This window comes from Aquila chrysaetos, chromosome 17 (assembly GCF_900496995.4).
Source record: "Aquila chrysaetos chrysaetos chromosome 17, bAquChr1.4, whole genome shotgun sequence".
Lineage (NCBI taxonomy): Eukaryota > Metazoa > Chordata > Aves > Accipitriformes > Accipitridae > Aquila > Aquila chrysaetos.
In genome coordinates this window covers 13,972,717-13,996,882 of record NC_044020.1, presented here as the reverse complement: position 1 = coordinate 13,996,882, position 24,166 = coordinate 13,972,717, and the positions used below count along the sequence as shown (strand labels likewise).

Here is a 24,166-nt window from a genome sequence, read left to right as displayed (position 1 = left end):
CTATAAGACTTATAATCTGTAGTATATAGCACTTAACAAGATTTAATATGGATAAACAACATAGGCATAAGAAGCCATTCTTTTTGGGTTTCAGAGTAAATAATGGATTGAATACAAATTCCTACTTGAATGTTACTCAACAGACTGTTACACAAATGGCTAAGCTAATGGCTACAGAATAAAGGTTAATGGCCAGAGAATAAAGGATAAACGTTTTGGCACTTACCCAATAAAGAAGAGAAAGTGCTTTTTTATTAGACCGCAGTAACTGCAGTAATAAAATTATTGATAACAGATTGCAGATTAAACGCCACTTGTAGTTTTTTATTGGAAATGTATTAATGACATATTTTCATTATCAACACTGCTCTTATTTACCTCTTGTGCAACATCCAAAGTGCTTCACAAGCAGAAGCCTGACATCTGCCTTGTGAAGAATGTATTAAACACATCTATTATATGTGAAAACTTGAGGTAAGGAAAGGGCAGTGGGCAGCCAAAGCCTGACACAGCGTCCCTGCCACAGAGCTAGGAAAAAGTCCCAAGAATCTCTGTTCTGGCCTCTAGATGACTACCCTGCTTAGTGACAAGTTAATACAAAAACTGCAGTTGCAGCTTGCCATCCCTTGGAGAGAGTGATATAATTGTTGCATAAATAGTAATCACACTATAGAAATAGCAATTACTGGGTAAATTCACTTGGTAAGCGGTTAGTATTTTGGAGGTGTTGACTTATTTTATTTGTAAATTACTTTAGTGGACATCTGCCTTCTAACAAAATATACCTGAGAGGGGGGGAAAAAAACCCCAAAGTACGCAATGTGCTAAAACATCCCAGATGTGTTACCATAGTAAACTTGCAGCTTGTGAAAAATGACATGTTAAGACCCACAATAAAGGGTGGGGGGAAAGTAAGTCTTCAGGATGTTCCCCCCCATTCAGCCTCTCCCTCATCCACACACACTTGTGCACTAAAGCTGTCAGTCAGCAGCCTGCCTCTGCTGGGATGCGACAGCCTTTTGTATGAAGGAATATTTAAATTGCTTCCCGTGAGCCTTTTCAGCCTGCTGTTTGACTAACACTCCTTAAGCAGTGGCCACAACCGGCTCAGATAGCCCCTATCTGCAGCCATTGTTTTCCAGGCCCGGGAGTGACCTTTCTGTTTTCCGAGCCGGCAGGTCACCCTGGGAGCTGGGGGACATTCCTCGGGCACTGGGCAATGTGCTGTCTCCTGGGCAGGGACTCACCAGTCTTCCCCAAAACACCTGGCTGGGTAGTTTCCCCCCTCCTTTGCCGCCTCCTCTCTCCCAGGTGGGCGCTCCTCGTCCTCACCTTCATGGCAGGTGCAGCACCGATTCGGGGACCCGACCCGGGCGCAGATGGATCTTGCAGCCGCTGGCTAAAAGGGGCACTGGGCACGCAGACTGACGCGGGACTGGGTGCAGAGTCCTGGCACCATGCTGGGTTGAGGGGCTCTGGCACGAGTCAGGATTAATCAGCACACATTTAGTATGAGGCTAACGAAGGTCCATCATTAGCAGGTGTAAGGCTGTCAGCACCTCTGTAAAAAGGTGCTTGCACTGCGCTCCCCAATGCCATGGGTGCTGCCCGAAGCCCACTCTGGACCTCTGGTCCCTACTGACAGTCGCACCTGGTGCCAGTGGGTTATGGTAAAGGCACAGTTCAAGTATCACCATGATTATCTGTCTTGGAAAAAAGATACTGACATTGTCCTGTAAAGTTTTTGTCTACTTTTTTTCTGTTGCTGCTTGCAATAGTGCAAAAGCAGCGAGAGGTGCTTTAATTTCCCAGGACTGGGTCTATTGGTCCTGTTTAACGGAATGTCACAATTTTTTATCCCACTGGGTTCTCCAGCTTTCTGCCCCAGAACACCTAAATCCTGGACTTTTCCCACATGCCCAGGGTACTGTGGGAACGCCAGGGACCAGGAGGATGCGATGCAAATCTTAACATCTCAGGACCGCGAACAAAGAGTTAGGATCCCCTTGGTTTTTCACCTAACGCTTCAGCCCACATTTTGCAGGAGGAGGAATAAACCTTGTTTTTCCAGCCCTCCCCTCCAACAAGGGATGGCCAGCAAAGCGGCACGGTGCTCGAGTGGTGCATCTGAGCAGAGGTGGCCAAAGTGACGCCAAGGACTCCCAGGAGAAAGAGGCCACCAAACCCCCCGGTCCTCAGGGCAAACCCTGCCCCGGGCGCCCGTCCCCATGCTCCTCCAGCCTGGCCAGGGCGAGCGGCTGGGCTTCCTCCCCGCCACCATCCTCCCCACGCCTCCAACCCTTTTGTTTTTCCCCTTTTCTCTTTGAGCACTGAGCTGTGAGCACAGAAATCTGAACCTTGCCAAAACGCTTTGGGGACGGCACAGAAAGGAAACAGAAGAGGCAGCAAATCAGCAGAGGAAGGGGGGGACACATCTCCTCCTCCTCTAGCTGGAGAGAGCAACAGACAGGAGAAAAGCAGGATTCTCCCCCTCTCCAGCTGGCGTCACACCTCATTAGGGAAAAGCCTGTTTAACGTCTTTCCCTCCCCCCAGCCCGGGACTAAATCCTCCCTGAGTCAGGCGAGGGCTTTCGGGAAGAGGTGGCCGCCGGAACAAGGGTGACCACCTCACCCGGGAGGAGCGCTGGCCCGAAGCAGGGTGAGCCGGGGCGGGCAAGAGGGCATCAACCCGTCCCTCCCTGCTCCCCGGGAAAATAGCGGGCAGGGGTGGGCTGGGAGAGAAGGGCCCCGCTGCCCCACGCCTGCCCCATACCCGGCGCTCCGGCAGGTATGGTTAACCCCACCGGTGTGCTGCTGGCCAAGGGTTGAGTCTAAACCAAACACTGCTCCCCCAGAGCTGCTGTAAGCATGTATTAAACCCTGATATCACCTGCATTTTGTTGCAATTGCTACTTCGGTCTGCTCTTGACAGCACCCAAGTGCTGCGGCCTCTGGACGCGTGGTGACCCAAGCCCCATGCAGCCTAAAGTATACTCCTTCTTGATATCTGCCCAGATTTTTGAGAGGAAAGACAGTCAACTTCCCGGGTAAAAGTAAACAAATGAGTCCTCAACCGCGACAGCAGTGACACCACTGTCACCAACACCAGCGCTGAGGTGACGGCGGGGCTGCTGCATGCACTGGCTTTTTGAACTATGGAAAGCAGCCAGCAAGACTCCAGCTCCTAGCAAGCTGTCAGCTTGGAAGGCAGTGTCACAAAGTTTGGGACCCTCATTTCAGAGAACAGGCTTTTCCAAAACCACAGGGAAGCCCAGCACATGCAAGAGCCTGGCATAAGCAGGCTGGCTGCTGAGGTACTGGACTACACTTCAAAGGCTTCCTCTGTGCTGGAGCTGAATCACCTATAACCGAATCTGATGGACATAACCAGTTTAAGCACAGCTAAGCCTTGTCCAAGTTAGCCATCAGTTTAAAAACCCCAATCCCTTCAGCTCTATTTCCACACCGCTGCCGTTATCAGCTTTCCATTGCAATGCTCCCAAGTGACACAACAGGCTTTTGCAGAGGCTTTAGGAGATCACCGAAAGCTACCAGTGGGCCATGCTGAGACAGCCCCAACCCATACGCTGAAACTTCAACGCCGCCACTGAATCGAGTCAGGACGTTCTTTTCCCCTCACAGATAATGAATGACAACAGGTACCTGGGCAAGAGTCAGGCAAATTCATGCAAACGAGTACAGTTACTGGGATTGGGCAGGAAGATGGGAAGTCAGCTGCATTCCAACAAGCGCCATTTATCCCTGTGTTGCGTGAAGCCGGTGTGCGTGCTTCACATCTCTGGCTAGGAGCTCCTGCAGTCCTCCCCACCAAAGAGCCAGCCATCCCAGGAGGGTGCAGGGACTTGGGGAGGGACCACTGCTCCCCTCAACACATCCCAGAGAGGAAAGTGCGGCACCCTCCTTTCGGCTGCAGAGCACACCCAGTCGATTCACCCAAAGCAGCAGCAGAAGGCCGATGCCATGAATAGTGGGATACAGTCCCAGAGCTGAGGTGACGGGATCCAGCTACACCATGAGCCAGTTGCTCTGCCAACCCCCACAACTCAGCTTCTTGGTCTGCCGGGGTGCTCAGCCCCCAGGACGTACTCAGCACACCTGAAAACACCATGCCCCCACCCAGCAGCCAGAGCGCTTTCTGCAGCCCAGTGCCATGCTCTCCCTGCTTGTGATTGCTGCCATCATATGGAAATAGTTTTCAAAATATGAAACCTACTGAGACTGCCCTGCGCTGCATGACAAGGCAGCAGGGCATTCTGGGGAGTTAGGGTATTTCTAGGGTCACGATACCCTAGAAGCGCAAACAGCAGTGGGTTTAGATGGCTGCTATAAAGTCAGAAAGAAGTTGCGGCTCCTGATCCTGATGGACTCTCCCAGCCATGTTATCTAAATTTTAAGCGGCTAGTTGGAGACACCACCCATTATCCAAGTCTGCAGCTGGATGCGCCTCTCCCAGCTTCCCCACAGTCCTGCAGGAGCCTGCACGCTGCCCTCTTTCTATATCATGCTCCAGGGCTTTACGGCTTCCTGAGCCAAAAGGGCCCCCCCAACTTCTCCACTCCGCCTTTCCACCACGGGGAGAGCGGGCACTGAATGCCCTCCCTGTGCTCCTGGTGGCGGGGACCAAATCAGCAGCTCTCCTCAAGGAAACATCATCATCTTCACCTCACCCCCCGGGGACCACGAGCTCAGGGGGAGCCAAGCTGGCCTTCTACAGGAGCTTCAGGGGTGCGAGGTGAAGAGTTTAGTGACACTCGGCACCGCAGCGGGCCCGGCTCTTCTCTGAGCCACCAGCCTGGTGTGTGCGAGGGCAAGGGATGAAGAGCAAACACATGAGGGAGGAGAAAAGCTACCCTGTCAGAGGGGGACTATCATTTGGGGAGGGGGAAAAAGCAAGGGCAGCAAAGGTATTCCCTTTTCCCATTTCTTCAGGTCCCCCCTTAACGTCTCTCAGTGCCTTCTGAGATCTCTACCTCCCTCGACTTTCTGTGAGCAGACTTTGAAGGCTATTTCAAGCACGTTGTAAATAGGGGCATAATGTTACGCCAGGGCTAAGCAGAGGTGTGAGATGACAGCTTTGTATGAGGGAGATGGTTATAAACAGAAAGCCAGGAAGAATTTGTCGTATTGCCTCCACATTACGGCTATTTGCAAAGAACAAATCCCACGTACTCCCCCCCGGTGCCAGCAGCGCAAAGGGTAACGTCAGCCATCCTCTCCTCCAGCAGCTCCCTTCAGCTATGAAAGGGGATGCACAAACATTGAATTCTACTCAGTTCAGCCCAAGTAGGTTTGAAAACGCAAACTTTTTCCAATGCCGATGGACATTTTTGGCCAGGCTAGAATTTTCTAGGCTTGGTTTATAGACATACTCTGGTTTTGTCCTCCTTTAGCCTCTATCAGGATGCTTAAAAATCTGAGACCACCGTACTACCTATCTTACCACCTATCCCACTCACCAGAACAGTTGTTCTCCATCCAAGTTAACCTGCTGCCTGATCTCTCCTTTGGGACAGGGACCCTCCCCTGTTTGCACAGCATGCTGCTGCTCACTCTCCAACTGGAATTTTTCACTTCTGTGTAATACAAACAAATATGAACAGCTCACGCTGGGTGGCTAAACTGTACTGAAAAGAGATTTCAGACTGATCAGTCCAGTCTCCCTCATGCCCCATAGCAGTGCACTGGTGCTAATAAAGCTTTCCTCTCCTCCTAGCTCATCTTGCCTGCAGTGCAAGTGATTTGGGACAAGAACTACATTCATTATGAATTTTATGCATTTTCAGCACTTAAAAGATGTAAAACTGCTACTCGTTCCATTTCTTCCCCCTGCAAAGTACCTTTTCAGATGGACAGGGTACATCTGAAGCTCTAAAGTAACAAGCTATTCGTTTCTGTTTAATAGACATTAGTACTTTATGCCTCTAGAGCAGCTTTCATGCTGGAGCATCAAAGCATTTAAAGAACATTCAGTAAAGCCTTGCAGCATCTGTGAAGGAAGGGGAGGCACACACCCACATGCAGAGCAATTTTACAGATGGAGAAGCTAACACAAGCCCCAGCATCCTTACCAGGGGCATGCTTCACTCAGTGGTGAGGCTAAGAGAGAAGCCATAAGGCTTGACACTTGATGCCACTGCAATCATCTTTCTTTTTCAGCAGTTTTATTAGCAGCCAAAGCATTTGGAGATCGTGCTATTTCCCTCCAAAGGATCATTTCTCCTTTCAAAATAATCCCCTCTTCCTTTGGAGCAGATAATCTACACCATTTGCCATAAGCCAGTTATGCTGGCTGAGGGGCAAGCATCGCACCGGGCACTGAGCTGGCTTTACATGGGAGAGAGACAGAAATCTCAGGCTCAGCAGAACTGATGGTCTCCAGCCTGTGGTTTGCAGACCTCTTGCAGACCCCGTGGAAGACTTCCAAGAGGCCTGCGAAAGGCAATTAAGAAAAGCAAGCTTAACACCAGTCTGCTTAAATTTCTAATCAGGGGTCTGTGCCTTTACGGGAAAAGTACTGGGGTCACGCCCTTAAAAAATCCCAAACCAAAACACCCCCACAAAGTGGCTGACCACTATTGCCCAAGCCACAAGTTCAACTCCTCTAGCTGAAAATAACCTCCAAGCGCAACAATATGAGAGGAAACACAGTCTGCTTGAATTGCATCCTGTTTGCCTCACCCTCAGAAAGATACCATTTATTATCACCTAGAAAGGATCTCTCTCAGTAGCTGCGCTCGCATGGAGCATCAAATGTATTCAGATCATTAAACTACTTGTAGATTGTGCTGGTTTAGGCTTTTGGTTTTTTTTTTGCTGGGAAGACAGGCTGAGGAAATTGGTGAGCGGACAGCTAGAGATTGGGACCATTCTGAAGCTAACCCATAATACCATATAGATTATATATTGTTAAGCTCGCACAGTCCCATGCCAGTAGTACCTTGCTGGTAAAACCAAACCAACCCCCAACTCCCTCTCTCCACAAATGTTGGATTTAGCATTCCCATTTATGGGCTAAGCACTACCAGCAGCTAAAGACTAAAAATTTAGGAACTGTTTTACATAGCGCCTTGGGTGAGCACAATCACACCAGTGGGGAACAGCATCAGCACGGCTCTACCTGTTCTAGATGTTGTTTCTGGGAAAAACATCACCGGGTTAGCTATGGTCCCTCCCCAGATGATTCTGCTGCACGATAAATAAAGAACAGCTGATCCTGCCGTGTCACCATCTCCTGCGGTAAGAGGCTTCCTGGGTACCTAGTGGGAGTTCTGCTAAGCTTTTAAGCCCATTGGCAACGTGGGGAACAGTCTGTAGCTCCAAAGCCAAGAGGCTCGAAGTAATAATCCGATTTCAAAGCTCCTCCTCCTCTCCAGCCAAAGGCAGCAAGGGAGGATGAGATCAGACTGTAGATGCTCTTCATTTTAGGTCTGGCCATTGCGCTCATCTGCTCAGCATGAGCACGGGGAAGGGAGAGGATAAGAGCCAAAATCTGGAATGGATTGCCTGGTTAAAGTTTCTGCAAAGATTTCAAGACTTACTGGGAAAATAGTTTTTTAACGGGGATTTTCACCGCTCTCGATAGGGGCAGACTGGCCCATCTAAGCCAACCTCCGCTTTTCTAGTTCACACACTGGCCAAAACTCCTGGGGAATTTACTCCCTGCCATTATGCACTGCTGAGGCACCATGGCATTCAAGCTATGCGGCTGGTTTGCACTCCCGCCGTGAAACTTCTCCCGTAACAGCAACAAGTGGTGCTCTGGCATTTACATCGCTCCCCGCTCCAGGATGTTATTAGCTGCCAGTTGATAAGCAAGCCATGAAAAAACTATCTTCACTGGTGTCGAAATAAACAGAAAGCCCAGATCAATCCCTAAGGATTCAGGTGATTCCCTTACATCCCTTCTGCCCCTCAAACAAAAACGATGACCTGGCTTTTGAGTGGGGGGAAAAAAGGTCCCTGCTCACCCTTGCCTGAAAAAGCAGGATGAAGCGATAAAACACATTAAGATTAAAAAAAGGCTGTAAAGCCTTGCTTTTTTCCTTTAATCTGATCTCCACAGCCAGCCATTCTTCCGCCTTCCCTTCGGATGCTGTGTGGAGCGCAGCCCACAGCGTACCCACCACAAACAAACCCTGGCTGGCAGCTCAGCGGGGAGATTGGCCTTAAAGTGCTGTCGGCACTAAAAACTCTTCCTCCTCGCTCTGGGTTGGACAAAAGAAAAGCTGCCGAGAGAGCCTGCAGCCACACACAGGTACCCCATGGGTTTCTAACACCGCGCGTGGCCAAGATGAATGGTGGGTGAATTCCAGTGCAGTCCTGTGCTGAAATCCAAGTTCCAGCATTTTTTTCTATTAATTTAGCAAAGAAGAATTTGCAGAAGTATGAAATAGCTGCCTACCGATATCAACCCTGATGGTGCAGCCAGCCAGCTACTCAGATGTATGAACTGTCTGTTTGCAACAGGCTTAGTCTCAAGCCTAAGAGCAAGTTTTAAAAACACACAACTATTCCACGGCATAACAGTTTGTGGAACCATAACTAATAGGTCTTTCTGTACTCTTAGATAACTGTTTGCACTCCTCTGGATAGCCAAAAGCATCACCTTGCTTATCTGTCAAACTCTCTGAGCTTATTCCAAGCTTATACAGCCCAGACACACTTCAATACAAAAATTAATGGCTTTTATACGATTTTTTTTACTATTATAAGAAACACAGATGCTACCACCCTAATGAGAGATATATGCACTAAGGGATAGGCTTGTCACAGGAAACGGTGTTTCAAGCCTGTCGAATATTGTAAGGCGAGTCACAGTTCCTTACACAGCCCTGGCTTCATAATGCACGTCAGCACAGGATCCAATGTCAAAATAAATAAAGGAAGTTACCTCTTCCAGTACTCGCACTCTACCTTCAGCCCTATCCAAAAATGTATTTCATCAGATACGTGGAAAAGGCCCCCAGAGCTTTTAAAGCCTGGTCAGAGCTCAGAGCGTCCACCCCCAGTGACTGCTGCCTAGCACGCCTTCCCCGGCCGGTCCACTCTTCCTCGGCTGTCCTGCTGAACACGCAGACCTGCCCTGCTCTGCTGAGCCGTCATCTTCCACAGGATGCCAGTAAAAACCCAGACAGGACCCAACAGGGCTGCCTGGTGACCGAGGCGACTGCTCTTGGGACTGGGAGCAGCTGGGAGACAAACTGGGAGCCCCACGGGAATTCCCATTCCCTTCCCCACAGGTAGGCAAAGGCAGAGGGGAGAAAGGTCTGCTCAGAAAAACAAAGCAAAAAGCTGTCTGTCCCAGGTTTTTAGGCTGAGTAAAGCGTAAAATCTCAGGAGCTGCTTCTTGCGACATACGGCGAGTAACTGAACATTCGCACAAGTGTCACGGGTGCGACTGTCCTGGCTGAGGCCCCTCGGCCAGAGGTGGCCGTGAACCACCGCCTCCACCTGCGTCTGGAAGGAGCTCAGCTCATGTGTGTTTGCCAAGGGAAACAATACAGAGCCCTTCGTGTGTTTAGGAGACGGGTGCTCCGTGTTTTACTCCACATCTGGCAATGCTGCTCCATAAAAAAGGTGATGGAGTGCTTGTAGCTCTCCTTCCAGAGCACAGGATGAATATCTTCTTCAACACATACGCCATCCAGGAATTCTTCTCTAGCTTAATTTAATGTCATCTTTAGAGCCAATAAATTCCAGATTGCTACAAACACTTGGCTATTTAGCAATAATAGTATATCTGCCAGAAATGCCAAATTATTATTAATGTTAATTATTATTATTATGTTCATAAATGTTAATGCTAACTACACTCTTATAAACACACATTATAAACAACATTGTAATTTGAGAGAAGGGCAGTAAACTATTGCCCAGACACATAGGAAATCAGGTCTATTGCTGTAACACTTATTTTACAGACATTAGTTGGAGTACCTTTTTCTCCTAAATTCTTTCCTGCCATCCAGAATAAGAAAAAAGAAAAAAACCCAGACTTGTTTCATTATATTTCAAAAAACAAAACAAAGGTCTGTTACATCTTTTAAACTTAATAGCCAGCATTGTTTCTGCAATTTGGTGCAGAAGTGATGACACTGGATTATCCAAAGACCTGCACAAAACACTTTGGTTGGATGAAATAGCTGATCTGCCTGAAGTGGGGGGAAAAAAAAATACGGTAACAGATAATTATATAACCAGCTTGTAAAAGTGTTATTAGTAGAGCATGGGATTAGGAAAGCCCTGGCTTTTATTCTCACTTCATGCATTCAGTGATGAGAGCTAAATCTCTGTCTGTCTCTCTCTCCTCCCCCATCCAAAAGTTAGATAATCTTTAGCCAACCCTGTAAAACACTTGCAATCTTTGAGTAAAAGCAAGGCTGAGGTTAATGTACTGCTACTCCTCTAACATTCAGGTGCTGTGTTCTACCTTGATAACAGAAGAAAACTGGAAGAAAATTTCCTCTGCCGCTCAGATAAGGTAGCTTGAGGACTCAGGGGTAAACTCTAAAGTTCAACATTTTAGTTTGAAAGGACATTTCCAGTCATTGGCTACTGGAATTCAGATCTTCAGATCTTGACTAAGTGATAAAATGCAATAAAAAAAAGTGTTGCCAGAAGGTATCTTTTTCTTTCAAAGAAGGAATGGGAACATTAGCCATTCTGTACATTAACTAAGCATAGCAAAAAACCCCACGTGGACCTTGTTCTCAGTTACCCACAACTGGATGTCTCTGGAAATCTTTCCTCAGAACAGTTTTGCTCCTCCTTTCTCAGGAACGACAGAGGCGAATCCAAGCAGGAGAAAAATTAAACTGGTGGCAATGGACCTTGAAGGTCTGACAGTGACCTGCAGCACTAAGGTCTTCGAAACCGCTTTCATTTGCCAGAACATAAATTAGTTTCCTCACTAGGTACGGCACCGGGGTTAATGGGAGCTTTATAAAGCCTTCTTTGAACATACAGATTATCCTTTTCAAAAAAGACTAATCTTGTGGTTTAAAGTACAGTACTGGGAGCCAGGAAACCTATTCCCAGCTCTGTCAGGCTGGGTGACTTCAGGCAACCCACTTGACTACTCTCTACTCTTTTTCAATACACACAAAATAGAGACAAATACCTAAGTCTCCCATGAGGCTTAATATTTGTAAGACAACGAGAACCAGCTTAACTATTCACAGATCCCTCGAAGCAGAAGAGGATGGCAGGCCCTTTTATATGCAGGCTTGCTCAAACCTATCCAAACAGTAAGTGCCACGGATAGCAGCAAGGACACCTGCACTGGGCACTTCATACAGGCAAGAATCCTGAATTATAGCATTACCAATTACATTTTTTTCAGCAGTGAAGGAAATGTCTCATCCTCTCTGGCATTTCTGTCCAAAGGAGGCACTCAAAAGGAAGAAGACTGAAACTAAGAAAAATTCAAGTTTATGGAAGGCCATGCTGGCTAGGCAACTCTCAAAGAACAGCTTTCCTCTGCAGGATCTGATTTCACTGCAAGAATGTTAAAACCAACTTAAAGACAACAAAATAAATTAAATTAAAAAAAAAAAACCACAAGCATTTCAAAGGTAAAATACAGAAAACTACCAAAAGTGCAAGATGACACAGAACATTCAGTGCTGGGAACAAGGATCACTACTTTCCTTCCAAAACCAACTTCATCCTAGACATCTCCACTGTGAAAACCAATATTGGCTTAGAGTCTCCTCTCAGAAGGTGCCTGCCATTCCTCCCAAACTGTCACAGTTACATACTCCTCATATTTTAGTTTCCAAATACCAGTCTCCTTCAAACTTTTAAATAAAATTAGTATAAAATATTTGGGTAGAAAACAATTTCATGATTTCCAAACCTCCTTAAAAGAGGGCATGCCGAGCCTTACTTGTGCTACGCACTACAACATTTCAAAGACTCGCATCTTTCAAGACTGAGCACAGCTCTTATCTGCACACCCCAAGATTTTGATTGAGGCAGTCACATGCTGCTACTGTTTGAAACACCTACTTGCCCATGAGCACAGGTGACTCTGACCTGGTCACTCCCAGAGGACCCAATCCCACCTTGTTGATGGGTGGTAATGTTTCCTGTGACTCAGCCTCACTAACAAAGCTTTAGCAAGAGGAGCTCCAAAGACCGCTTCCCAACTCATTTGCTTCTAGCATGCAGAAATCTCAGGAAGTCATTTTAACTCAATAACCTCCACACCACTTCCACCCAGTTGAAACAGAAGAAGAAAAAGCAAACAAAAAAAATCACATACTACTCTGCAGACTACAAAATTTGCTCATTCCAGGGTTTCTCGCACAGAAGAAAGTTATCCGACCACAACAACGTAATGTCACTTCCTTTTCCTCCAAAATAAATTTTGATGTTGAAAAAATTCCACCTATGCATTTACTGTGGGCAGCTTCAGTCAACACAGGAGCACATCCACAGCCAGCAATCAAGGAACAGCATTCGGGACTTCCTCTGCATTGATTTCTAGCTGGGGTGCAAAGTTAGGAATTTGGTTCCCCCCCCCTGCATCTTTCTATTGTTCTAATAAGGAAGAAAAAAATACCAAAATGCCCAGGCTTACTTTTGTATAAACTGAGGTATCATAATTATTTTTCAAATAAAAAGCAAACTATTATATTTCCTAACAGCACTTGTGAAAGGGCTACAGCAGTTTCATCCATTGCTATTCATTCCTTCGAACACACATCCAATCTTTCAGTCACTCTGTCCTTATTGGCTATATGGAAGGTAAAGCAGCGAGGAGCACTAAAGGATTAATTCTCACAATAGCGGGAAGCAGGAGTCCCGGCTCTTGGGGGGGTGAGTGGGGGAGAAGGATGAGCGTGTAGGCTGCATCCCTGGTCTTTGGACTTCTTTGCCGTGATTTCATCTTCTGCCTAAAGCTATCTTAAAAGGGACCTACCACAGAAAGTGTGCCCCAATGACTTAAATGTAAAAAGTGTTATGGGAATTTTGTTGTAAACCTGCAAAGACTATGAGAAGGGGTTATATGTGAGATAAATGAGAGGCATGGCTCAGCAGGGAAGGGAATAGCTAAGGCACAAACAGTTTGTACCCTGTTTGTTGAGAGTCACGCAGTAGCTGAATAGATTTATGATTCAGATGTTTTAGTGTTGGTTATCAGTGATTAGCTCAAACTCTTAGAAAAACAGAGAGAAAGATTAAGCTTTTGTCTGCCCCAGCCCTCATCCTTCCTTCTCCTGGCAGCGGGGGTTACTGATTGTTTCTGTCCCTTTTTTAACATCAGAATGGCTCCGAGCCACACTCACTACAGAAGCAGATCACACTGCCAATATTATCATAAACATTAGATTCAACAGCTAAACATTTAAGTGCAACATCATTTATCCAGGTACAGCCTATTTAAATATTTTTGTAAGATTTGGTTATATAGGAACTTTTAAGCGTGGGGTTTTTTCCAGCCATAGGGATCACTTGGGACACAGAAAGGGACAAAAGACAAAGAGGGACCGGTTTTGTTATTTTCAGTCTCTGTATAAGCCCAGTAACATACACAGGAGGACTTCATGCATCTTTATGGCATTTAACCTCACAACAACCATGTGGGCTTCTCACAGGTAAGCTAAGTGACTTGCCCAAGATCACACCGGAAGCCGAATGCAGAGCACTAAAACCAAAGCGTAACAACTCTCAGACTAGACCTCTGACCATTGCAGCATTAATCCATTTCTAATTTAGTTTAACTGAACTTAACGCTCAGCTAACAGATTTATTCTAACCTACTATTACGTGGTGTGGAGCCATGCATTAGAGGAAGAGATTTGGACTTTTCTGTGAATGACATCTCTACATGTAAATGTAACTGTGCGACCTTAAGGACGGAGTCATCCTCAGCACCACCTCCACAACTGGGGGGCCTGAAATGCTGCTGACCTTCAAAACCACACTGCAGCTAAACTCTCTGGTTGCAGAAGTCAGGGCAAGAAGGACACTGATCCTGCCTCACTGCACCCGTAGAATGATGCATATTCCCAGTGCTAACCGAGGTCCAAAGTCCACATAGCAGCACCTGAACACAGCGCCCAATTTTTCAAATGCTTGGAGCCCGTAACAACCCCCTTTTGTTGAAATTGTAAGGGACTCTACACTTTTAGGGGAGAGAGAGGTAATCAGAGTAATTTAATGATTTGTAATGGGGATACAGCAACTATAGGTCATACTGCTGTAAACACAGCGTTCTCCCATATTACCCTGGTTGTGTTTAAAACACCGAGCAATAACAGGACTTGCATAGGAAGGCACCCGATGGCAGATTTCGCTCTTACAGATCCAGCCAGGACCACTCATCCAGGACAACTCTGGACAAACGCTTACGTGCTGCTGACCCAGCGTACAACGTAAGCAGCAAACACGATGTGCTTGGTATGCCTCCAACCGCGCGCGTGTGTTCACTGCTCACAGAGTCCATCTGTGTACAATCCAACGCGTCTGGAAGGCAAACAGGCTGTACATCTGCACATCAGTGGTGCAGCGGGTCCAACACAGAGAAGGAACATCAGGCTTATTATGCAGAAGGTACACAGATCATCCGAGTGATTTCTATCCAAAAGCTCCCAGACAGGAATAGAGGAGGCCCCAGACTTCCCTGGACTGCTTCTTAAAATCCTGCAATGCTGCTTTCCTTGAGATGCTGCACACAGTGTGAGCAGATTAAGCTCTATTAACGTAAGACACTTTTAAACAGTGCAAACTAGAATTCAACTTGGAATTAACCAGACTGGTGTAAAATTATACCTTAATGCACACAGAAACCAGATTAGAAGACAGATGGTGAAGAGGAAAGGAGAAAAAAGAAGAGTGGATTGGATATGTGGATTTACATTCTGTGAGCTTGGCACACATCTTAGAGGCGTTTTTTATTTCCAGCATAATAGAAAGTTGCCTGACAGTGCTGGTATACTAGATAAGGGGAAAAAAGAACAGATGCTTTTGAACGGCTTTGTAGTATGAATCTTCGGCAGGAATTTAGAGATCAAGGTTGGTAGGAACACTGGAGGAAGGAAGCTCTTTCAGATATGGTCAAAGCATAAAAAGGGAGAAGCAAGAGGAAAAAGGAAATTCTGGTGAAGCAAGAGTAACTGTCAGGGTCCAGATCATAAGCAAAAGTAAAAGGGAAATGCTCAGCAGAGATGCAGCTTGGGCAGCAGCGTGCAGAACCCTGGAAGTAGAAGCAATATAGTGGAAGCTGTCAAAAATTAATTAATAACAGTAGGCATGCCAAGGAATGGAACATAACACATCATTAGACCTCTGTATAAATGCAGAGTGTACCTATACCTTGAACACTACATGCAGTTCTGGCCCCCACATTTGGAAAAAAAAAAAGAGAGAAGAACTGAATAGCTGGAGCAGGGCAACAACAGTGATCAAATGCATGAAACAGCTTCTGCAGGAAAAACAATTATGCAAAACAATAAAAGATTATAAAACCAGAAATGGCATGGAGAATGAGTGCTTGTAGTCCCTTCTGAAAAAAGAACGGACAGATATCAAATGAAATTATCAGGATAAAAACAAACAGAAGGAGACACTTCCTTGCACAAGCAATAATTCATCTGCCTTTCTCTTTGCCATGGAATATTATGGATGCTAAAAGTGTACATGGGTTCGCAGAAGAAACAGGCAAATTAACAGAAGTGGGGGGAATCTATCTAGGGCTGTTAAATACAAAAGGAAGTTTCTGAGCTGCAAATCTGAGCCAGAGGCTGGGAGCACAGTCTAGGTAAGTATCATTGCTCAATTGCCACATTCTGACACTCTTCCCTGGGTATCCGCTGTACAATAAGAGACATGATGCTGGGCTAGACGGACCTTTGATCTAACCCTGTACATCCATTTTTGTGTACAAGGCAGAAAAGGGTTTGTATTCCACGCTGAATCAGGCTGGGGATAGTAAAATTTGAACAGGAAAGAACGTGATTTAGATGGCAAATGCAGAAAACACAGGTTGCCTAGAGTTGAATGTCATAGAGGAAGGAAAATGTGAAGGTCCTAAACAAAAATATAAAATCTTGCTACAGCATTAAAACGGAGGACAGAGATTAAACTTTTGACGGCAAGTATGTGTATGAATACAGAAAATTGCATTTCAGACGTAGAAGGGAACAGAGACTTGGTTTCACATGACTTGGGATGTAAGAAGGGAGGCAAAAAAAGAGGGGGTAAAAGAACAGTATTGAAGAAGACTCCCAACATGTAAAAACTCCACTCTCCTCCAGTGCCTCGAGCTATAGGCAGAGGCAAGAGAAAAGAGATGAAAAATGCAGTTTGACACGCTCGTTCAACTTCAAGAGATGAATTTGAGATGAGGCAGTGGAGTTGATCACGTAATTAAGGTACTGGACAGACACAGGGAGATCAGAGTTCATTTTCCAGCTGTGCCACAGACTTCCTTGACAATGTTGGGCATTTCACTTTGTTGCTGCACAAAACGGAGAAAATATTTTCTTAATGCACAGGAAAGCTGTGAGGCTGAATTCTTTAAACATCTGAGATGCACTGTGGTGTCTGGAGAAGCAGAATTAGGATAGCAAACACCAAGCACTCGCATGCCAAGGACCACGTTTCACGGGCCGCTGGGACCAGACGCAGCGTGGGATGTAACCACAGCTGCAGGCACAGGGGAAATAATTCCATCGCAGGAAATCAGCTCAGGGAAATTAAACCCGATAAGGTGTGAGGGGAAGAGATTTCAAAACCAGTCAAAATATAAGATGTGGAAAGCGCATCTAAGGAGCCGAAAAGTTCGCAAAGCTTCTAAAGAACAACACCGCAAACTATAGGAAGGAATCAGCATGACACTACAAGAGTGGGAGATAAATAGGATGATTTGGTATAATGTGCCAAGTACTGAATACTGAGTCTACATCCAAGATGCACTCGAGTACTTAGAAATAAAGAAACAATGCCTAGCCTAACATTTTCAATGCCTTTCTACCAAAATTTCTGGGCCCTCCCCCAATCAGGAATATAAACCTTATATCATTTGAATATTAACTGTATCACAGAGGGAGGCTCTGACTTGGGATACCAGCACCATTGCGAAGACTACAAGAACAGCAATACGGGCTGTTTGGATCCACTGAAACTTTACACTCAAATACTCAAGATATGCTAACGCCTTTAAAACTTATTTAAAGCTAAATCTGAAATTACTATAACCAGTAAGAAGTGAAGCTTTCTCTAACTTTTCATCAATCATTTAAATTATACTTAAAAACATCCAAACCAAATATTTGCCAAGAGGTGTAAAACAACTCCTAGACTGAACTGACAGAAAACACAGAAGAGCCCAGAATAGACCTTACTGATAGGATAAATTGAGCCTTGACATGTGTGGAGCCCATCTGTGAGTGACGAAGAGTACGTGCTTCATTTCTGTTTATTCCCTTCACCCTGGATGAAATTTCACAGGTAACTTTATAGGAACACTGCCAGGCTTGTGCCCAGCTCCCCTACCTGCGTCCCCCGCTCCACTCGCTCACAGCTCTGCACCAGCTCCTGGGCATTACCGATGACCAGGCATGGGAAGCTTTTAGGATTTATAATCCTAAAACCGATTAGCTGGTTGAGTTTTCTTTGCTGTATTATTTTACAGGTGGATCAACCTTTCTCTGCCCACCTTGCAGTCACTTGTGGCAACGCAGCACAGCACACGGGAGGACACGGCTGCTGCCAAGGACCTACCTACAACCTGAGCACAGCCCTTAGAGCACTGAGCTGCAAGCTGAAAACTTACATTCTTCTTCCAATTTCTGAATAAAAGCCTTTATGTGAGATGCTGAGATGTTCACTTCATAGACCCCCGGAGGACTTGAAGATCAGAAACCAACCGGGTCAGTCGGCTAACTGCAGTGAATCAGTTTTAGGTGCAAAGCATCTCATTTAACACAGTTCAATACTAAACTTCATCATCAAACTGATTTTTAAAGTTTCAGTGCATTTTTTAATTTGACTTTTTAACCAAAAGCACTTTAATACAGGTCATAAGCAAATAGTTTATTCTGTAAACAGGAAGAAACAGTTATGATTTTGTCACTTAAAACATTAAAACAAATCCAAGTAAATGTACATTAAAGCCATAAATTGCTTAAACATGTACAGAAGAAAATACTGAATTGAACGTAAAGACAGAATTTGGCTGTAAATCTCCACATCGTAGCAAGGTCCAGAGGTAATCCAACTTCTACTAACATGAAAGGCAAAAAATATTAAAATCATATTTAAATTACTATTTATTGCTTGCTTCTTTGAATTAAAAAATTAAAACCTCCAATTTTAACAAACCTGTTTAACTTCCCAAAAATTTGAGGGTAAGGGTTTGTCCAGATACTTGGAAGACCTCTTCAAAGTGTATTTCCAGAGCAAGAGGCTGTGCTGGCTACACCAAACAGATCGGTACAGGAGGGCATCACAGCTGCAGAGAGCCGAACCCTGCAGGAGCCCTTGACGGGTGCCGGTAACGAGCAGTTCAAGAGCAGGGACTGTAAAAACCCAGGGCAGCCTGCCACTGATGCCTGGAGTCACATAAAATTAATTTAAATTGGAAACAAACTGGTCCGGGTAGCACTTGCCCGAGTTTCAAACAATGTTAAGAGCGAAGCGGCGTATTACGTATTTTGCTGGCAGCTCGATCATTAAAATTAAATAGGAAGTGGCGAAGCTGCAGGGCAGGCGATACCGTGCATTCGTGTATAAAAAGCAATGGTGAGCTTGGGAATTACAGACACTTGTAAACCTTACTTTAGTACCTGGTAAAATGGCTCAACTGGGTAGTTATGAAAGTTAGATTAATGCCATACAGGAGGCAGAGATTAGCATGGTATTTCCATAAGAAAAATGGGCACCTCCATATTTTCTATAAGGAGAGTCAAGACAGTGGTTAAAGAAAAACTGCTAGATATAATTAATTTGAATTTTCAAACAGCCTTTGGTAATATTAATCACTGCAGCCTATTAGGAAAACTAGTCAGGGGGTGAGAGGTAAACATCTGTCAATAGATTAAAGCTAATTTAGAAAAAACGAACAGCATGAATAAATGGCCAGTTTTCAAGAAGGTTAATGGGGGAAGTCCCAGGGGTGGATACTATGATCAACATTTAATATATTAAATGATCTGGAAAAGGGCATATACAATGTGAAGTAGGAAAAAAAAAATTGTTGATGATACTGCTCTAGGTTAGTTAAAACCAGCGAGAATTAAAAAAATAAATCTGAAATATCAACCCAAGTTACAGCAAATAAATGTTAGTACACACGAGTGCAAGGATATGCAAATTGGCAAGGAAAGTTTGAACTAATTGTAGACATGGATGGGTTCCACATTAATTGTAACCATTCGGAGAAAGATCTAAGTGCCCTCGTGGACAGCGCAGGGAAAACATCTGCTTAGTTTCCAGTCATTGTCAAAACCACAAACCAGATGTGGAGCTTTGTATTAGAGAGACATAAAGAATAATACGGAAAACACAATTTCAGTCTTGAACACTGCGTTCAACCCATTTGTAACAAAACTAAATATCAGAAACTTAAAAGTCCAGAAAGAGTTGACATAAATTAGAGCTCCAGAAAGATGCTCGTCTAATAACTCAGTTACAAAATACACACATTACAAAACTCAGACTCGTTCAACCCTAGTTAGCATGACTTTGGATGGTCTACAGTCCATTAAAAAGTTTGCTGAATAAGAACTCTAATGATTTTCAAATTTCTGGGCTGCATTCAAGGGGCGATAAGTAAGAGGTGAAATGATCCAAGCATACGATACATAAAGCAGGCAGAGAAAGCCATCTGGATGCACTTATTCTCCATTCCCACCCTCTTTTTCTCCCAATAAGACAGGAGCAAGGAGTTGTCCAACTAAATAAAAGACAATAGATTTAGAAGTGATGAAAGAAAATACGGCTGCACCCATACAGAAAGAACTAACCCACAGAACTCTTCTCTGCAAGGTATTTATTGAAGCAATAATCCTAATAAGATTAAAAACCACAAAACATCAACAGTGTCAGCAATTGGAGTCAAGAGAATTCTGCAGTTTTCCCACTTGTCTTTGCAGGATTTTACTCATTCTTGCAAGGTATCTAATATTAGGCATGACTCGGGACAAGGAACGAGAGCAAGCCAGGCTGGGGCCTCATCCAGAACCTGCTCAGAAAGTTCAATGTGAAGAGACAGAGAAACCCTGGGACATGAAAGTAGCTCAGAATGAAAGAGGAGGGAAACAAGGAAGACATGATTTTTAACTTCATTGTGTGAGTTGCATTCAAGGAAAAGATGGTTTAAGTCACCACAAGGACAGCTGAAAAAAAACACTGAAAAACAGATATTTTAATGTCTAAAACCTTCAGCCTTCTCTGGAAAATGGTAGGAAGCAATATCAACTCTACAGTTACTGTCACCGACTCTTCCATCCAAACCAAATAGGAGGCTTTTTTTGCCTAGGTCTTGCCCACACCTGCATATCCATTCAGATTAGAGTGAGGTCTTAAAAGTAGAATAGCCATTGCTGAATTGTAACATGCATAGACAAAACTTGGAGTGGACTTTGATCGGACTGCGATGCTAAAGGGGAGAAGGGCTGCACATCTGCGCTGCAGGTCACATAACATGGCCCACATCATGTCATTTTAGGCAAAGAGAAAGGTGGGTGTGAGATTACCAACCTGATGGCCATCTACCACCAGAGGAAAAAACAGTATTTGAGGAGACCCCAACCTTTTCTCCCTATCAGTGAAAAAAACCATCTCCATCAAAAACTGCCCACTGAGCAGTCAGCTAGCCTCCAGAGCACTGACTCACATAGCAAGATCATCGTATATTTGCCATCTAATTCCTTCTTATACCTTCCAGTAAATCCTGAGTCCCTTGTTTAGTACTTAGCCCAAGTCTGTCAACGGAATGCATGTCTGAAGTGTCCCCACGCTCCTGCTTTGTCAAATAATCCTGATATTGGTTACTGAGAACCCGTTCATGATACTAACCATCCTCTGCTTTCCAATTCACTTTATTGAGGATAAAATTCAGAGACACAAAAAGGCATGCAAGATCCTATTTCTAACCCTGGACTCTTTGGAGGATATTGTCTGCCACCCTCCAATGTATTTGTCTAGTATAAGTGTCTCAAGAGCAGAGCTTCCTATTCCTGCTTAGGAGCCCTTCCTTGTGCTCAGAATCAATTTTCTCCTCCTTTCTCCTATTATTTCTATCACCCAATTTCCTTGGCTCCCTTGGTGTCTGTGTCCTTTAGATACAGGTAAGCATCCAATATATTCAGGCCTTTCAATCTTTCTTCACAATAGGATCATTCTTGTGCAGTTATTCTGGTTGATACTCTATGACTTCCACACAATTTAAAAATCTTTTTGGTATTAAGGTGTTCAGAAACAAGGTTACACAAAAGGGTAGGGGCTACTGCCAGTCTTAATATGTTTTATGGTATAACATTCCTTTATATGCAGTCAGTAGCTTTCCTTTGTATTAACACACATCTAAAGAAAACATCATGCAACATTATGCTCTTGTAGCCTCTCTTGAACCAGTGGTCTGCTTTATTCTCGGAAACATTCAGAACAAGGTGTCAGGCCCACAACACACATGACCTATTGGATTCACAACATTTTTTAAATTATAATAAACACTGGGCTCAGTCTCGTTCTCTAAACTGGGCATATATTTGGACCATATTTTCAAAGTATTTTCAAGAACTGAAGGTTCAAGTAAAATATGAAGTACTGATTTTGGCTAAAAGTCACAAGACATGGCACACTTGTTCTCACATCTCGAATGTTGCCAACAACTAGCTCTGGTTTAGATTATTTATGTCCAGATATGACAGTACAAGCTTCCCAACTTGAATTTCTTTATCTATACTTTTAAACTCTCTCTAGGCTCTTGCACTTTTGAGTAGAACTCCTTTAGCATTTTTAACATCCATGAATTTAATTAATACACCTCCTATTTCCTTCTCTGAATCATCAGTGAATTCGAGACAGAAACTACTTCTGATGCCTGTGACACCCTGATACATGCCCTCTCACAGCGCAGTTTACAGTTATAGGCTTGCTCAGGGTAGAGGGAGAGGATCTGAGGTTTTTTGGTTATTGCTTTTACAGTTCTCTATATAAATTAAGCAGCGTTATTGAGATAAATCAAGTGTTTTCCAATAAGAAAGTTATAGCCATGTGTTACCTACCTTGAACAACAGCACTTAATACAATGTTATATTAACAGTGCTTCGCTTAAATTTCTGAACCAAAGTAAACTGCAGGAAGCATAAAACTAAAAAAAGAGGCTAAAAGTCAAGTTATTTTCCATCTGAAGAATTACTTTATGTATCTACATGCTATTAATCAGCATGAAGTCTCATTTTAAGTCCATTTTAAAAGGCACCATGTTTTGGATGTACCAGAGGAAGCAGTTGGCAGATGAGGGCAGGTTGCTGGAAGACGCGACTCACGCAGACACAAGTTTTCTGGAAGAACATGAAGCGCCTGGAGCTCGTCCACGAGCACCATGCCGTGCGCTCTGCAGACCGCGTGATGTGCCAGCAGGACAGTGGTTGAGCAGCCCGGTTTCCCTTCCTTCCCCACGGCCCCCCTCCCTCCCTTGTGAGCCCAGCTCTGTCCCTTGCTACCACCAGAAGACCTAGTCTTGATTCTGCTTTCTGCTTGCAAAAAAGGGGCACAGAAAAGGGACTCCAAAGGGTCACACGCATCTCTACATGCTGCTAGCATTTCCTTAGTAAAACTGGGACACCATGCATTTTGTCTAGAGCACAACAGATGTATACAACCATCAGACTGGGTCAGACCAAAGGTCCACGGAGCCCAATATCCTGCCCCAGACAGTGACTAGCAGCAAGTACTTGGCGGGTGCGTAAGAAAGGCGCAAGCATACCATAAGGCTTCCCCCTTACCAGCTTCCAGCATGCTGTGGCTTAAGACTTCCTGTGCCAGAGATTGTATCTTTGTGCTTAATTGCCCTTGATGAACTTCTCTTCCATGAATTTGTTTAATTGCTTTTTGAACCTATCTCGACTTCTGGCATCCACAACATCCTGTGGCAATGAATTCCAGTTTAATTATGTTTCATGTGAAAAAATACTCCCCTTTTGTGTAGGAAATTACTTCCTTTAAACCCCCCCCCCCCCAAAAAAAAACCAAAACAACCAACAACTATTACCATGTAAGATTACAAGTTTGGCAAAGTATTGCAGGGGCTTTAAAAGAAATCACTGCATTCAGTTGTCCTCTCTGGCCTTCTGCAGAAAGTTACTGCCCAGAGTACTAGACAAGGCTGCTGGTGAAAAAGGTGAAATGCTACATGGTGGTGGTGGAAGATGGTCCTATATGAGGTGGGAACTTGCAGTAAATGAAAAACAAATGGGTTGCCTACATTTCTGACTGTTGTATGCACTTGCAAAAATCCAGCGTTACAAGACAAGATTTGTCCCCTGCTAGACTGCGAGAAAAGATCTGCATTCTAAAGGTCCCTGTGTTGCGCTTTGCAACTTAGGTGCTGCAACCCAGTGCAAATGATCACAGAGAACATCATTCTTTGCCTTGCTTGTACTATTATTAATTTTTGTGGATTTAGTGGTTATTTATTCCCACTGTTTCAGGTCGACAAGAAATAAATTGAAGTGTAGAGGTAACATTATATGAAACCTCTTTCTACTCTCCCCTCCTTTCTCAATAATCCAAACCAAATAGCACAAAGAGTCTTTCTATACTTTGGGTTTTTCTAATACGACGCAACTTTGGCAAACTGTATCCTCTTTCCAAAAGTGACGTCCAAGGGAGTTATCAGGGCTGACAGCTATCGCTCTAACAAACCAAAGCACTGATGGTCTTTGCAGGACCAAGAGCAGAGCAGGCATGGCCATCAGCAGTTCCTCCTTACTGCTAGGTAGAACATTAAAAGGGTTGACTAATTCCCTATCTCCTGTCCTCCTAATCTGCAACAGCGCTTGAACCAGGCCACTCTACATTATAAATAGGTCTACTTAACTCAGCTGAACAGCATTTTGCTTAACCCGAAATGAGTGCACGTGGCTACCCTGCAGTTACACATCAGTTGCTGGATTCTTGCAGGGGCTGT

General features: G+C 44.6%; 1 protein-coding gene across 3 annotated transcripts in view; it reads right to left on the bottom strand.

Moving 5' to 3' along the window:
• The window catches only part of LOC115352598 (cat eye syndrome critical region protein 2), a 105,286-nt gene that overhangs the window by 54,324 nt on the left and 26,796 nt on the right, over positions 1-24,166 (bottom strand). The gene's annotated exons all lie outside the window — the stretch shown is intronic.